The sequence below is a fragment of the Staurois parvus genome, unplaced genomic scaffold (assembly GCF_062004578.1).
Source record: "Staurois parvus isolate SC_StPar_1 unplaced genomic scaffold, SC_StPar_1.0 ptg000217l, whole genome shotgun sequence".
In the NCBI taxonomy this organism is placed as follows: Eukaryota; Metazoa; Chordata; class Amphibia; order Anura; family Ranidae; genus Staurois; species Staurois parvus.
Window position 1 is genome coordinate 451,328 of NW_028318013.1, and position 17,899 is coordinate 469,226.

At 38.7% G+C, this 17,899-nt stretch overlaps 1 long non-coding RNA gene across 4 annotated transcripts in view; it reads right to left on the reverse strand.

Annotated features, from left to right (window-relative positions):
- Positions 1 to 960: 960 nt before the first annotated feature.
- LOC149460901 (uncharacterized) overlaps positions 961 to 17,899 on the reverse strand; it is a 147,960-nt gene continuing 131,021 nt past the window's right edge. The window contains exons 6-9 of one of the 4 annotated variants that reach the window (XR_016312986.1): positions 11,320 to 11,510; positions 7,944 to 8,149; positions 7,745 to 7,841; positions 961 to 1,467 (exon numbers count right to left, since the gene is read on the reverse strand). This is a non-coding gene — a long non-coding RNA (uncharacterized LOC149460901). The remainder of the gene's footprint in view (positions 1,468 to 7,744; positions 7,842 to 7,943; positions 8,150 to 11,319; positions 11,511 to 17,899) is intronic. The other 3 variants (XR_016312987.1, XR_016312989.1, XR_016312988.1) reach the window with 3 other exon arrangements.

Below are 17,899 nucleotides of genomic sequence, written 5' to 3' on the forward strand. Positions count from 1 at the left end.
TGTTTAATATGCTTGTATTGCTTGTTCAGAAGTAGTAAATAATTATACATACTTTGGGCGCATGTGTGCTTCAAGCTGGCCAGGCACCAGTTGGGTTCCCCTTACTTTAGATATTATAGACCAGCAAAATGTACCAGTAATTATGTTCATACAGGGCTTACCTGATCAATCCATTTATTTCATATTCAATCATGTGGGCCTTCTGACTACATAAATTATTAATACATATTTCTAATCAAACAGTTGAATCGGTGTATGAGAAATGTTATATACACTTTCATACCTGAGTACCCTGCTCACTAAATGGTTAGCACTTCTGCCTGGCAGTTCTAGGGTCATTGGTTCAAATCCCAACCACGGCACCACCTGCCTGGAGTTTGCATGTTCTCCCTGTGCCTGAATAGGTTTCCTCCGGGTACACCGGTTTCCGCTCACACTCCAAAGACATGCTGGCAGGTTAACTGGATCCTGTCTAAATTGGCCCTAGTATAATTATGTATGAAGGGAAGTTAGGGAATTTAGATTTTACGCCCCTTGAGGGCAGGGACTGATGAGAATGTACAGTATATATATGTAAATTGACAGCACAATATAAGTACCTGTAAGAAATAAATAAAATGTCCAATAGTAAAAAGTGCAATATATAAATGGGGCTTTAAACAAAAACTGAAAAAAAGAATATTACTCAAAAGAGACTTATGCATAAGGCCCCATTGCCTGGAATGGCCTGTGCTGTGAAGGCATACAGGCATAGGGAATGAATGTATCCACCAGAAAGAAAACAGATGTCTCTAACATGCAAAAGTCAGCACTAACACTTTTCTCAATACTGAGTGTTATATGTAGCTCCCAAGGTGCGCGTGACACTGTTATGCACAAGGTGACATAACTGAAAAGCCTCTAAAAAATAATAAACACTGCAACAGAATATATGACCATATGAACACTTTGGTAATGTGATAGTTTTTCTGAAAGTTTTTATTGCACTTTTAGTACATACATATAAACATAAAGCAATCTTCCAAAAACATTAAAAAAAAAAAATTTAAGGGCAGGTTCTATTTTAATTTCTAATATCTTGTCAGACAGCCATTCAGAAAAAAAACAGACAAATACATTGTATGCTGATGTGGAAGTGAGGGAGTTAAGACAGCCCACGCTCATCTGTCCTTCAACCTCCTGGCAAAGAAGAGTTTGTCTATGTTGGCATATCACCTCTTCTATATTTTAAGTGTGTCCAAAAATAAAGCAAGGAAGTGAATGTGGTTGTTTAAGAACTTTCCAAAACATCCTCGCTACATCCGGATGTTGCTTAGATGGGTCCAAAGAATCTGATGAACACTGCAAGAGCAATAAGGATTTTTAGGGGCATTATGGTAGTGTAATGGAAACACATCTGCCCCCAAAAGTCCCTCATTTTCCCTGCGATATTCAGAATGAGTTAAAAGTTGACGGTTTGAAGTTTTGCTACAAAGGAAAAAGGGTAAAGTTAGTGGAGTAATGCCAAAAATATGTTTTTCCACACAACAAACCAAGCCAATAACAGAAAATACAAAATATGAAAACATACTACACATGTCCTTTTTAAAGCATACTGCAACATTGCCTACATTTTTTCAGCTATCATTTTGCAATATAAACAAATCACCTTAGAAAAGTTAAAAATAAAACATTTGATAACTAAAGTCGCATTTTTTTGTTTTATCTGTATAGTCTTAAATAACATTTTGCTAGTTATGCAATATCTTTAGTCAATGTCTAAACTCACATTGTCTGATAATATACTGTATAAATTTGAACAAATAATACCTTTTTACGTCAAACCTTATATTCAAAACAATTGAAAATCTACAAAGTTTTTCTTGTTTCAGTATATGCATACATATGCAGTCATTTGAGTGTGTATATCATAGATGTATCTCAGCAGTGGAAATAAATACATAAAGGGGTATTGGCAAACATTCTTCAAATACTTAATTACTATATATACACCTTAAAGTAACTTTGTCATTTAAAATAAAACTTTCAAAAAAACTTCCCTTTGTCACATCCAATGCATTGTGGTTCCATTCACTGGCCTCTAGGTCAGTACAGGACACTCTGGCCACCAAAACTCTTGGAGACAGTAAAGTTTGGACTCCCCAACCACTAAAGATGTAAGTATTAAAAGTTTTCTTTTGCAGGGATTTTGCAAGCAACAGAGTCACTTTAAACAACCCTTTGCCCATATGAGTACCAACTACTACTACTGAAAACTCCTACTCTCCTTTAAAGTTGTGATTGCTGTCTATCTGTTGACTATCTCTTTGCTCAACGTCTTGGATTTCCTGCATGCTTCCCCATACTAATTCCACCTCCAGAAACTCCTCCTCCCAGTGCCTCTGTAGTTCAGAAGGCAGGCTCTGTGAAATCAGTGACACAGCAGTGACTACTCACAGTGAATATGGCATAGTGAATATGTCATACAATTCAAGAAACAGGGCCGGGACAAGGGGTGGACAAGAGGAGCAGCTGCCCTAGGCACAGCAGAGCAAGCGGGCGGAGAATGGGCACAGGGCAGTAAACCCATTCTATGCCATGCATTTACAGTGGGGGATGGGGCGCAGTTCCACATCCTTGCCCTGGGTGTTACATGCACCTGTCCTGTTATTGTCAAGGATGCAAATATGTGGGCATATTCACAAAGTTTACAGATTTTAATATTGTTCAGATTAGAAATACCTGGTATATAATGTGAAAATTAATATACAATTTTACATTTGGACCAGATACTGTATGCTTTCATGATTGTACATAAATAACTTGTGGATTGTACTTCACAGTCCCAAAATTTCTCTTCTGTGATCGCTGTTTAACATTGTTGGCACCACCATGTAGAATTACTCTAAGAGAACTCTACGCTAGCATAGCAATCCTGTTAACACGTACAACTAGGAATAATTAGGGGTAAATACAGATAAAAAAAATTCACACTTCCTAGGAATGCATAGCAGGAATGGGCTGTCAAACTGACAGTGACAGCTCATTACCCCACAGTGTAGTAGACAATGAGGGCAAAGTGAAGCCAGCACAAACTGGAGGAGCCTCTTCTGCCTCTGCCTTGTCCTAACATTGTTTGTATGGAACTATATATGCTCTTGCAAGTGCTATCTACTACTTTCTATCTACTCACTAATGCTGCACTCTCAGATTCTTCACTCAGCCTTAGCCAGTGCATTTTGCCAAAAACAAAACTTTATAACAGCCATCTAATGATGTTCACTCTTTCCCTATATTACTTCCTTCCTACTTACATTAACCTTTTTAATCGCTTTATTTCTATAATATTATGTACATTGCAAACTTCAGGTCCATTCCATATCTTTGTAATACTCACTTCTTTGTTCACATATTTAAATAATAAGTTCACTTTAAAATAAATAACTGTGCATTTATTTATTTATTTTTGGAGCCTGGAAAGCATTTCATCAGCGATCAGCTGATCACTGATGCCATGCAGGACTCCAGCAGACTGAGTGTAAGCTGTCTGCCTGTACATTGTACAGGCAGACAGTTTTACACTGACAGGAAGACTCAATGATCTACCACAGCACTCACTGAGAACTACAAGCCGACATCCGCAAAGGATGTTGGTACTTGTAGTTCATTCATTCACAGAACTGTGAATGAATGTCAAAGCCATGTGGGCGGAGCCCTGTACAACCCGCTGTTTTCAAAAAGTGACAGCTAGTACAGGGAACTTCTCCCCATACTGCGGTCACAGGGAGAGAGAGCAGCGGGCAGTGGCTGCAGCCGTGGAAACATGTTACATGTTCCACCCTAAAAACAGGTGGAACATGCAACATGTTCCCAAAGGTGAACTTAACCTTTAAAGCTTGCTTTTTTTCAAATATATAGATACATACAGTACATACACACACACATATACACTTACATAGACACCCTACACACTTAATCAAATACCAAGTACATGGGATTTATATATTTCCACACATACTCATTATCCCACCTTCCATGAATACATTTTTTGAACAAACATTTTATCAATCTTAAATGTATATTTATATGCTAACATTTTCAATATTACTATTCATTATGAATTAAACATATTTCTATGTTTAGGCCTCATGCACAGTGATTGTTAAAATCACTGCTTTTAGAGTCGTCTGACTTTTTTTTCTGCCTCCCAGCACCTCTCCATGTTAGCCTATATGTCAAAGCACACATAGGTGTTTGGCAGTGGATTTTTTTCTGCTTCTAAATGCCTGTGCTGCTAGTGTGTTCAGAAGCAGCAGAAAAAATGCTTGACTATGTACATGTATCTAAATGTGTTAATGCTAGGCATGTTAATGCTCAGTATTGCTAGGCACATGGAGCGATTTAATGTTAATTCATTTCAACAGTCAGAATAAATTATTATTGTGACAAATTAACACCCAAGTGCTTGACACACCCAAATGCGTTTACATGTGTCAAGCGTTTTTTTTTCTGCTAAAACTGCTGCCAGGAGGAAAGGCGTTTTGGAGAGCTGGGCAAAATTTCCTGTGTACATGGGGCCTAAGCCAGAAGACATCGCAGCATTTATTTTATAAATCTAATAGGTATCTCTAGACACCTATTTTAAATGAGTTCCCCTCCACCAATTTTTTTCCTTGAAAACAAAGGCTGCAGACTCACAGGCAGGAGGAGAGTGACTAGGGCTAGCTTCCTGCCTTTACACATTACGGCCTTTCACCGCATATAAATCTCCGTAGAGCTACGTTTTCTTAACATTTTCTTTGAGCCTCTCCCATCCTATGGAACCTTCCCCAATCTGTCCAGCTATCTCCTACTCTGTTCACTTTTAGGCAATTCCTGAAAACCCATTTCTTCAAAGAAGCCTATCCCACCTCCAGCTAACAACTGTATTTCCACTTTCTCCATCAGCTCATTCCCTACAGTTATTACCTTTTTTATCATTTGACCAGGGGCGGACTGACCATTTGGGCTCTCGGGCACTGCCTGAGGGCCCGGGGTCAGTAGGGGGCCCCCATGAGATGCCCCTGGTAACTTTCATAGGATTTTTTGGGTGTGGTTTGAGTGTGGGCAAGGACACAGGGGCCCCATGATTCCCTATTGCCCGGGGGCCCCATGAGTTGTCAGTCCGCCCCTGCATTTGACCCTCCCCTTTTAGATTGTAAGCTCTAATGAACAGGGCCCTCTGATTCCTCCTGTATTGAATTGTATTGTAATTGTACTGTCTGTCATTATGTTGTAAAGAACTGCACAAACTATTGGCGTTCCATAACTCCTAAAATCAAAAGTCTTTCTCAGCATCCGTATAATCTCAGTAACCCCTAATGTGCTAAAAATATACTTTCTTCTTATTTAATCATCTTTCTCCATATGTGATTGATACTTCATCCTCCAAATGTCGTCCTCAAAAGAAAGAAAAAAATGCATATAGTGTATTATCCTTAATATATTTGCTTAAATCATAGGAAATACACTCACAGAATCAGTGAAAAAAAGTGCTATGTTATGCCACAGTTACTTGTGGCCCAAGTATGTACTGATGGAAATACTGACATCTATATACAGTACACTTGTATAATTCAACTTTTCCCTAGGGGCACAGCTGATCCATATCCCTGATCTCTATGACAATGACTTTCAGGCATAAATGATCAGTGTACTTTCTTGCAAGAAAAAAGCACAAAGTCCCTTTTCAAACAAAACTATCGCTTAATTTGACAAACAGTATGCTAATGCATTATTATTATTACAGGTACTTATATAGTGCCATAAATTTACACAGCGCTTTACAAATATATTGTACATTCACATCAGTCCCTAACCCTCAAGGGGTGTGAAATCTAAAGTCCCTAACTTACAATCATACATACACATACTAGGGCCAATTTAGACAGCATCCAATTCACCTACCAGCATGTCTTTGGAGTGTGGGAAGAAACCGGAGTACACAGAGGAAACCCACACAGGTACAGGGAGAACATGCAAACGCCAGGCAGGTTGTGCCGTGGTTTAGATTTGAACCGACGACACTAGTACTGCCAGGCGTAAGTGCTAAGCATTTAGCCACTGTGCTGCCCCACTAGCAATGAGTTCTTTCTACTAATAAAAATAGCAATAAACCATAAGTAAAATGTGGAGTGAATTTTGCCAGATAATTGACTACAATTGTTTCTTGTTCTGAGTGATAGTTTTTTTTAGGTGCCCTCATGGCTGCAAACACTGTATATCTGTATCTGGTTTTAGACCCTCTGATGACAAAATGTGGGCAAAATAATTAACTGCAAATACCCCTAGTGCATTTTCTACATTGCATTTATCTCCTTTTCCCCTAGATCTGTCAAGCATGGCTTTCAAATGGGAGTCATGTTATTCAGTAACATCATGGGATCATTAACATGCACTATCCCTTTGATTCCTATAACTGTATAATTCACTTACCTTGAAACATTTCCTGTGTGGCCATATCGTGAGCACGTAAATTGGTACCTTTCATATTATCCGTGCTATAAATTTCTCTCTATGCTCATTTCATTTTTTCAAATGTTCTTTTGAACGACTGGAGATGTAACATACTGTGTCAGCACTAGGTGCAACAGGTTTACATATATTATGTCAAATCGTCAATTGCTGGTTTAGAAAGTGACTTAAGCTATCTTGTACTTGTTAGTTGTTAAAGTATCTATATCTAAACCCAATAACAAAAAATTAACACAATGCAGTTTACTAGTCCAGAAATGTAGCACATTAGCATATTCTCTTTAGGCTAAGTGAATCTAAGGACTGGCTAACTGCAATGTATTACATTTGTGGGGTTTATTTGGTGGGGAGGGGTTACACTTTAAATTTAGAGGAATGCCCCAAGCACGTTTTCTGTGTAATGATTGTTTTCAGAGGCCAAGCACAGAAAACATTTAATCAGAAAATTACCCTAAACAGCAATCCCCTTTAAGATCACAGCACAGCATTTCCGGGTACTTCTACTGATGATGTCCTGAGAAAGTCAAATGATGAAACTAGTTGAGCTGAAGTGACATCATCGGCAGGCATACCCAGATGCGATCTTAAAGGGAATATGCACATTTTATGTGCGTGGTATTTTATGAATGAAGCACTTTTGGTTTTAAAAATATGCGGCACTCTGGGCATATGTATTCTACTTTCACTGATCCTGTGCATTTGTTTTTTGATGGGAAATCATGTTGCAATTATTGTTAGCGCTTTGTTAAGTCTAGAGTTCATATAGCACTGGTATATATATATTATTTTGTTGATTCCTATACACTAGGGGATGTTACATTCCAGCAACTGGGTGTAAGAAGGTGGATGGTTAGTGCAGGGAATAACCTTTATTTAAAGGTTCTCTTTAATCACCTGGCATATTTTTAACTTGTACTTCATCCATTGTATTTAAAGGGCGTGTTAGCTAAATAGCACTATGCCCCCAAGAGCTCAGTGAAATAGTGAAATCACTTTGTCCTGTACTAAAATAAACTGGCTCACATCGATTCTGTAACCCGCCATCTCCCACAGATGTTTTAAAGAAGAAGTGATGCCTCTATTATCCTCTGACTCCCTCTGGAAGCTGCCTTTTGTAATCTATAGTGAATAACATGAATTTTCAAATTTATAAAAAACGATTGCTGTACTTGTTACATACACATCATAATATATATATATTACTGTGCATATTAAAAAAAAAACTAATGGTGTTCCTTTAAATTAAGCTCACCAAAAGTTTCTTTAGCACAAAACTGTTGTGGAAAATAAACCATGCATGATAAATTCCATAGCGAATTCTTAAAAACAGAATTAGGGTCTGGCAAAGTCTGCAAAAGAAAAAAAACATTTCAGCAGAAGAGAGATGTTAATTGCTACGTGTTGCTGGGACTTGGGAGCGCGCCAGCTGTCAGGATGCATTGACAACATACCCACATATTGGTGGCAAGAGGTCAGCTAAAGATATAGTGCCACAGGTATGCAGAAGTAAAGTACACATTGTACCAAATGTTGGTTCACCACATTCTACTGCTATGGACAAGATCCCTGACTCCTAGACAAGAAAATTCCAGAGTGATTGGCCTTTTTAACAGAATACTGTTTAGAAATCCAAAATGTATGTGTGATTTTCAGACATCTGCAAAGAAAAAAAAAAATTGGTATAATTGAGGTATTTTATAAAGACGCACACTACATTATAGCAAAAGGCGGAGTTTGTAAATATAGTTCGATAACAAGGCTGTATACTAACATCAACAATACTTTAATAATACAAATCTTTTAAATCATGTTTATAGAAACAGTTCAAAGATTTAGTTGCATGTCCTCCCATCAAGTGATGTTATATGTATCAAACAATTAGCCTGATTTACAAAGGGTATAATGAGTTTGCATGTATTATTTAAGCATGTTCTTAAGATTTTTTTTTTTTTTTTTAAGCTTCAGCTTTTATTCAAGCTAATTCACCCAAAGTTTGACACTACAATGACATCATTGACTTAAATTTTAGAACTCACTACATGAGATTTTAACCACTCAATGTTAATAAACTATTAGACTTGCAGCTACATGGATTTTCCAATTTCAGTAGCTCAGTCATGCTACTAAAATCATCAGTGATTAATTGCTAAAATGACTCCCCATATGGCTCCCCATATAGTATTGATTGGTACCAGGGGCGGATTGACAACTCATGGGGCACCCGGGCAATAGGGGATCATGGGGCCCCTGTGTCCTTGCCCAAACTCAAAAAAGCCTATGAAAAAAGGTACCAGGGGCATCTCATGGGGCTCCCTACTGACCCCGGGCCCTCGGGCAGTGCCCGAGTTTCCAAATGCTCAGTCCGCCCCTGATTGGTACACATTGGCCAAAAAATGGTCGGTTCGGCAGGAACCAACTTTTGGCCTGTGTGTACAGCTCCCTGTCTGACAGAAGCTGGTCTTATGACCGGATTCTGTCAAACTGACGTGGTAGAAAACCAGCATCTGATCGACATCCAATCAGCACTGGTAGCCAATGGCTGCCAGCGCTGACCAGTGTGTCCTGGCAGGGGTCGGTCCCCCTGTCAGAACACAATAGCTTTGCACGGTAGGTCATTCTTGACTGTATTCTAGCTACTGTAGGAAAGCTCTATTAAGACAAAGATCATATCCTGCTGTGACAAAAATGAGGAGCTATTGTAGAACCTAACATTTCTACACACAAAGTTCCCCAGTATTGCTAGCACTAAATAAATATACTTCCAGTTTTTAGGCATAAAAAAAAGCTTCTAGTGTTGCAACAGCTTCTAATGGAAACTTGATTTAAAAAAGATTTTGGGAATGTTCCACTAAGAAAAAATAGATAATGTGGATACGTAAAGTAAAAATTTTAGTTTGTTGCCCATGCCCAATTATGCTGCAGAGTATCTGACGCTTGAATAATAAAGAATCCTTGTACTGTCCTATAATCCAGAATTTCCTGGGACAGCCCAGGGTTCCAGTAACTAAGGGAAGGAACCAAAATGGTACTTGGAGTTCAGCCAGGAATACTAGTAAGTATACTTATGCAATCCTGACATTCAATCCATTAGCACTGAAGCATGTACATGCTTTAAAAACATGAGGCATATGCTTTATTAGGTTTAATAAATCATGTTGGCAATGTGCATAATAATGTTCCAATACTATCCCTTTAATTAATTTCAAAGTACGTGTTTTTCAGACTTCCAGGTGGTAGTACAAGCTAGGAACATGCTAAAAGGACTACACCAATTATAACATATGTGATGACGTGAATAGAACTGGAAAAACAGAAGTGCATTTAAAAACATACAACTATATAAGGTTATTAAATAAGGGCTTCAACCCCAAAAAAACTATTTTGTATAGCATGATCTACCTTGTTTAATATCTTAAATTAACCTGAACTAGGAAATGTATCAATGTTTCAATTACATTTTCATCCAAAGGAGAGCATGAATAAATGTCTAATCAATCCTATTTTACCATAACGTAAATGGCTCAGATGATAAGAGGATCTCAAACTTATTTCTTGAGCTGAGGCTTTTAATCCCAAATGCCTACAAAGTAGTAATTTTACATCACTACCAGTGAAAATGCATCTGAAGATCCACACTGCTCTGTATAGGAAATTGCACATTTCATGCATTTGAGCTAAATTTAAAGAACCAGTTCCCCCACAGTAATATTTTAGATAGAGTATTGGTGTATGTACAGTATGTGGGTTGAGTCAACCTCACATTTCTTGTATACTTCATATCATAGATGCTTAAAAAAAAAACTGATTATGTGGCCTGTTAGATAGGTAAACTTAGAGAAATGTACAAAAATCCAGCCCCTAAACATAATGTAGAATATTCTCTCCTTTCAATAATGTAGGTTCAGCCTGATGAAGCAGTGTATGCATATGACAGACTATAAAGGAAAAGGGAATCAAGCTGGACGGGATGCACACAAATTCCAGATGGTACAGCCCAACCCTGTCAGAGACCAGCCCAAAATACATAACAATAGCAGTGTACATTAGAAAATGGTTTGTTACCTTGCCAGGGACTATACAGTATGTTTAAAAGGAAAGCCAGTCTACAAAAGCTAACCCTTAATTATGCAACCCTCTTTGATCATTGGTTTTTGAAGCCCAAAGTGTGAGATGTATAAAATATTTTTAAAAAAGTGTATTCCTAATGAGATATATAATTACTTTATTATGTTTTTCTCATATATAAAATAGTTAGTAACTGCTATGACATAAAGTGCAAACTAGTTATACACTTCCTTAAATATTGAACTGCATTTAATTGTACTCATAATCAAAGAACATTTTCTAGTTTTTATTGTTTGACATGGGATGGCATTTTAAAATCTGCATTCAGATGCAGTGAATACTTGGTGGGATATTTAAACAGTGAGATTTCAATTCCCAACAGAGAAAGTGGAAACTACATTACGGTACAGTCGGTGTGTACAGCAAGGGTCCCAAAGAATTTTAAGAGATATCAGACGGTTTAACCCTCTAGCCCCTACCACAAACTGCAATTTCAGTCAGTGATGCATGGACTAACCATTTAGAAAACAGTGCATTTGTAAAAAAAAAAAAAAAAAAAAAAAAAACAGTTCAACGTGTCTGTGTGTATCCCTCAGATTCATAGACAAGAACTTCAGAAGCTGACTGTTCTCTCAGAGGTACAGACAGTTTTTGTGCACAGCACTTCAATTTGGCAGCTCTGCTATCCTCATATGAATCTACAGCTATCCTAGTGCACTTTGACTCTGGACACAGCTCAGCAATAGATCACTTGTGTCTCACCTGATATGGGAGAGAACATCAAGAGAAAGTAGAAACAACACTTGGTGCAGAAGAACACTCTTTGCCTCAAATGGTCTCAGATGAAACCATGCAACTCTCCTCCAAAGACTCCAGGTCACCTTTTCTTAGTCATTAACCTGCAATTCTTCCTCTCAAGAGCCACATCTACTTCTCCATAGGGCAGTCTACTCCTAGAAAAACAGAGGGAGACTGTAAAGGAAGAAATTAACCTTGTTTCAAAACAATTATCCAGCAGTCTCCTGTGAGAGGAAAGAAAAAGGCCAAAGAGCATCTGCACTAGAGGACCATATGGATGATGGTGCTATGGTTCCAAAGGGCTATACGGGCAAGATCATATCCCCTCTCAAACAGGACAGTGCTGTTTGGTAAAGCTTTGTAATACTTGGGACTAAATGGACAGAAAACAAACCTTTTAGCAGATAAAACAGCTCTCATATATGTACTTAACGGTTTGTCAGATTTAAAACATGTCATACCCGACCACTCTTGCCACATGTATTATGAAGTAATTAATTTTGAAAAGATCTTTAATGGTCACATGAAAGATCTCAAAAGGCATTTTATTTGTTTTTTAACAGCTTAGAAACACCTGCTGTTTGTTTGCAATGATAGCAAAATTCTGCCTCCCTAGGAAAAGAAACAATGATTTCAGAGCCACTGTTGCGAACCTTAAGGACCCATTCATATTATGGCATTTGAATCATGGGCAGAATTGCCGCAATTCTGCCCTTGATTTCAAAACGCTTTACTGATATAACAAATTGCACAACAGAGTGGTCAGGTGCCATTCATTTTAACGGTACCTAAAAAAGCAGTGCGGTTCTGCCGCAATTGTCATTAAAAACACGATAGTGTGAATGGGGCCTAATGCATCATTAAATCCAGACTATAAAAAATAAAAACTCTCATGACATGCTATATAACACAGTGTGCATACTCACAAAGCCACTAAATCATTGGTTTTGTGTAGAGTGAAATATATATGGTTAATCCTGCTTTCAGTTGTCCCTCCCATCTTCTCTCTGTCCCCATTGCTGGCTGAGATTGTGTAAACCAGCTGGTGTCTTCTACTGAGCATGCTTAGTTTCCCTTCTAAGCTCTTCATTTCCTCCTTTCTCTTATCTGTGCAGTCCACATGACTATAGAGTCACACATGTGGGCATATACCCTGTGGTAAATGACACGCTCCTCCTCCATGTCCTCCTAACGCTAAACACTATAGGGACAGGACATAGTATGACGATTTAATACATTCACTAAGAAACTTACAACAAATATTAGTTTTAATATAAATTAGAAATGCATATATCAAATGTAATTGCGAATACCTGTATTAAAAAAGAGCTTTGGATGCAGATGTCATCTGAACAAAATGAAAGCTAGTGTCATTCTTTATGCCACCTACACCACGCTAACGCACAAAACACATATATGATGTTCAATAAATATGTATAGGGAGATTTAAAATATTTTTTTTTTAAATGTGTAGTTTAATTTGAATTGCTTTTCTAAAAACAGGGTTTTTTAGTCATGTGACTAGTACAACACCAATCAGGGCTGTGCAGACAGACACATACTGTAGTAATAGAAGCCCCACTCAAAGATCTTTTGCTGTTGATGGCAAAGAACAGGGACAGATCATGTGGCCACACAACAGTGCTGCAGTAATAATGAACTTCATAACAAAAAAATTACAATGGCATGATATATATGAGTTATGTGAATGAATTATTGCAACTAACACATCTCTATTTAGAAACACTTTCAAGGTAAATTTCTCCAAAATGCCTCAGGCTACAGATGTGAATGTTTTAAAGTGCTTTCACAGCTTGTTCAGAATATGTAAATAGCTTTAAATACTATGTTCACCTCTAAAGCAGAAGTAAACCATGTTTGAGAAAGAAAAAAAACAAGTTCTCCCCACTGGCTGATTCATAATGTGCTATTATGCACAGCATACTAGCAAATTATGACAGACTTACCTGTGAATCAGATCCTTCCAGCAGCACCCTGTCACCGCTGACAGGTAATCCATCTTCGCCCGGTCTTCCTTCTGGGTTCACGGGCTTCAGCCGTTGGAATGGCTGAGCCATGATGACGTTACTGATGGCTGTGGCACAGCTCTCCCAATGGATGGCATGCTGTCCATTGAGAGTGCAGTGGGCATGTGCTGGTGATGTCACAGGCTGTATATGTGTTCCTCCTTGCATAAAACTAACAATCTGCACAGTCCCCAAGACCTGATACTGAGTCTAGTCATCTATATGAAAGCTTAGTCTTAGGCTGGACTAAGCTTTCATACAGATGACTAGACTCAGTGTCAGGTCTTGGTGACTGTGCGGATTGTTAGTTTTATGCAAGCAGGAACACATATACATGGAGGAAAAAGTCTGATAGGAGCCAAGAGACCCCCTAGTGGGAAGAGGGATAACTCCATCCATCCATCCACATCCAGGAAAAGGATCTCTTGATAACGGCGAGACCCCCTGCTGGAAAAAAAAAAAAAGGAAAAACTCCATTCATCCATCCATCTGGGATACAGGGATTCATCCATCTGTCCAATTCTGAGCCCAATAAAGGGACACAAGCTTGTATGACCTCACTTAACGGTTTGGTCATAAACATCAGGTGAGAGTACAACTGGTGAAGGAGCACAGTATATATATAAATTTGGTGGACTATATTTCATTTTTTGCAATATACTATAGAAGACACTATAGGACCATGGATTATTTTGAGGATTCCTTTTGAGGATTTTATGTGTGAAGATATGCATGGAACACTAGCGTGATTGCCAATATCACGTTGTGGAAAAATACTAGGACTCAGTTTATTGTTTTGCACTAATTGATTTGAGTGTATATATATAGTGAAGCATCACACAAAGTGGTTTTTAATTTAATTAAGTCACATTGGTATGAGTATGTGTATAGTGTAGGCGACCCACTTATTTAATTTTAAATTAGTTTATTTTAATTTAGTCACTTAATTATTTACATTTAATTTATTTTACTCACCTATCAGTAAATATAAATACACCATAGTAGCTCAAAAGAATCACATTTATAAATCTTATTAATATAGCTGCTTAAAGGAAAAAAGACTGTGATGAGAAAGTTAAGCAACTCTGAATTATGCTTGTCCTTCCAAGAACTTAAAATACATCTAAAGACAATTTTGCCCTTCACTTGTCCTGTAGACACAGCAGAAAGGGATAGAATACAGTGAAGGAAATAAGTATTTGATCCTCTGCTGATTCTGAATGTTTGCCCACTCACAAAGAAATGATCAGTCTAAAAATCGAATGGTAGATGTATTGTAACACTGAGAGACAGAATAGCAACAAAAAATTCAAAAGAAATGCATGTCTACCAAATTATGCACTGATTTGCATGTTCATGAGGGAAATAAGTATTTGATCCCCTTCACAAAACATGACTTAGTACTTGGTGGCAAATCCCTTGTTGGCAATCACAGAGGTCAGACGTTTCCTGTAGTTGACCACCAGGTTTGCACACATCTCAGGAGGGATTTTGGCCCACTCCTCTTGGCAGATCCCCTCCAAGTCATTATGGTTTGGTGGCTAACATTTGGCAACTCGAACGTTCAACTCCCTCCACAGATTTTCAATCGGATTAAGGTCTGGAGACTGGCTAGGCCATTCCAGGACCTTAATGTGCTTCTTCTTGAGCCACTCCTTTGTTGCCTTGGCCGTGTATTTTGGGTCATTTTCATGCTGAACACCCATCCATGACCCATTTTCAATGCCCTGGCTGAGGCAAGAAGGTTCTCACCCAAGATTTGCCCATTGCCCTGTCCATCGTCCCTTTGATGCAGTGCAATTGTCCTGTCCCCTTAGCAGTTAGAATATATAGGCTATGAAACACAATATAATGGTCTAATATATACAAAAACTACAGAAAATAAATTTAAGAGTTACAAAAATGGTTCAGGAATAGAGTGGGGGGAGTAAGAAGGGGGAAAAATGAGAGGGTTAGGACTAACTTTTATTCCTGGTAGTAGGCCAAATAAAAGGAAGAGTAAATCTCCCTAATGGGTACTCAGACAGCAATGAAAATCCAATTGGGTACAGATTTTTAATTACGCTATCCAAAACTAAAAAAAGCTTTGGCTTTACATGCACTTTAAAGCAAACACTATTACCTCCACACAACAAACTGGGTAAGATAAAAACTGTGCTCAAGTGGGGCCTGGATGACACAATGAAGCATCAACTGCACTGAGCAAAATAGATTCTACATCAAAGTCAATAAACTGGACACTGTGCTGGCGAATAAACTACAATTCTTACACCCACAGCATAAAGCTATTTTATGCACTTCACCAGAATATTTCTGAATAAACTCAGGTGTGTCTCAGGTGGAGGAGGGGGGGGGGTGTCTTCAAGACGTAAATGCTGAAATGTTTGTAAATGCTGAAAATGTGATATTTTGCTTCAAATTACTTTTTTTAAACACTAATTTTAAACAGGTTGATATTAACTTGAGGTTCATAATATCTATGAAGAACCACAAAAAACTAATGGGACTTTACTGGTACAGAAAACAGACAACCTCATATTACTACATAAAGTCTGATAAACAACAGCAACAATATGACAAAAGAATCCGCAATAGACAAGACTTTGAAACAGAGGCAGATAGTGCTATATAAGTCTAAAACAAAAAAGCCTTTATGTCAATACTTCTTTCAAAGAATCCCAGCAGGCTTTCGAAGAAAAGCATGTGATAAGTATAAAAAAAGTTTTAGTGGCGGAGGATTGACAAGAACAGTAACTTACATTTCACTGATACTGAGCTGTTACACTTAAAGTTTTCTATCAATAAAAAAGTGTTTGTTAAATAATATTAGTTGAGGGGCTTTTATTATTGGTCAATACTGAAAATATTCCAAGAATTGTTTCATAACTGGGCAAAGATCCCTGTAACATTTCTGTTTTGGTTAAATGTGAAGTTCAACTGAGTAGTCACCATAATCTGCTGTTGTTCTGATCAATCCTAAGCGGCAGTTATAATCCTATGCGTACAAACTCAGAAAGTTTACGTGGAAAGTACATTAGCATTAATTGTTAGTCCTCTGCCGTCTGTTATACTAGACCTTTAACATGTTCATGACACTGCATTCTTATATGTATCTCTATAGGATTTACTGCTGCACTAACGTTTGTATGTTCCACTTTCTAATGATTAGTGTAACAAAAATAATATAAACCTTTACCACCATAGGTTGGATTTTCCAGCTGTCAGCTTCCACTAGATACCATCTGGGTAAGGTTAAATAATTTTGGATTGTGTATGTTGGCATGCTAGTATAGTTCAACTAGCAGGCACTAGACCCTAATTGTTAGTCAGGAGCTGGTTAGCACCTCAGATGTAATAGCCAGATGGCTAAAATGTGGTCAGGGCTGAGAGACTCTGCAGGCCAGCCCCTGTGGAATTTCTCCCTGCGTTGAGGCTTTAGGAGGAGGGCCTTGGAGGCAGTGGGTGGATCTGAGAAGTGGCTCGGTGCACTCTTGAAGGATCCCCAAAAGGCTTGGTAAGAACCTTGGACTCCCTTGAAAGTGTAAGAGCCTGCTCAGTGGCAGAAGTTGGAGTGTGGTGGTGAGAGAGGTGTAGAGAGTTGGAGAGGAAGATGTGAGGATGGAGGAAGAAGGCAACCAGGAGGCGTAGTGGGATGTGGCCTACATCCGAGACTGGAGCTGGAAAGGAGGAAAATCGGGACTCACTGGCCCCCTGAGCGAGGGCCACCTGTATGGCAGGGATGGACCAGCCCAGCTGATAGGACTGGTAGCAGCAGCCAACCCGCAAGCAGTACAGGCGAGGATCTGAGTGAGTACACCTGCACCTCCCTGGGCGGATGAGGGAAGGAGCACTCTGGTGGGAAATCAGATTAGCCTCATTTAAAGGAGCAGGAAACAGATCCTCTGCTCAAGAAGGAAGTCTCCAGATTGCTGGGTGAAGAGGAGTTCATCTGGGGTGGTACAACTAGGAGATGTTGGCTATCATTCCACCAAAGACTAGAGACTGTGTTGTTGAAGAAGGGGAAGCTTGTGAATTGTTCAGGAAGTTTTCCTCAGGGTTTGGTTCCCTTGGACATCCTATACCCCTCTTACCTTATCAAAGTTGTAATCCCCTCAAATACCAAAACCAACACTCAAGGACTGGTTTCTGTCTCTGGATGAAAGCTTGTGTGGAAAATGCTGAATGACTGACTGTGCAGGACTATGGGGGACCCAAATTCGACAGCAATTCCTAATGGGGTAATGCTACACTAGCATGTCCCCTTCCTTTTATTTTCAGTTTTAAAGTGTTACTATACCCAGAACCCTGACTTCACTACACCTGGTCTCCCACAGTACTCAGAACATGGAAGTGCAATTATTTTAGTAAATATAATCTGCTAAATACCTTTTCTCATCAGCAGTTATAGCAGTCTTGTGACTTCTATCAGTTTCCAGCTGAGCACATGTTAAAGCTTGTAGGAGGAGTTTTAATTCGGCTCTAGGAGGATGCAGAACCCCTGACCTCTGTCTGGACAG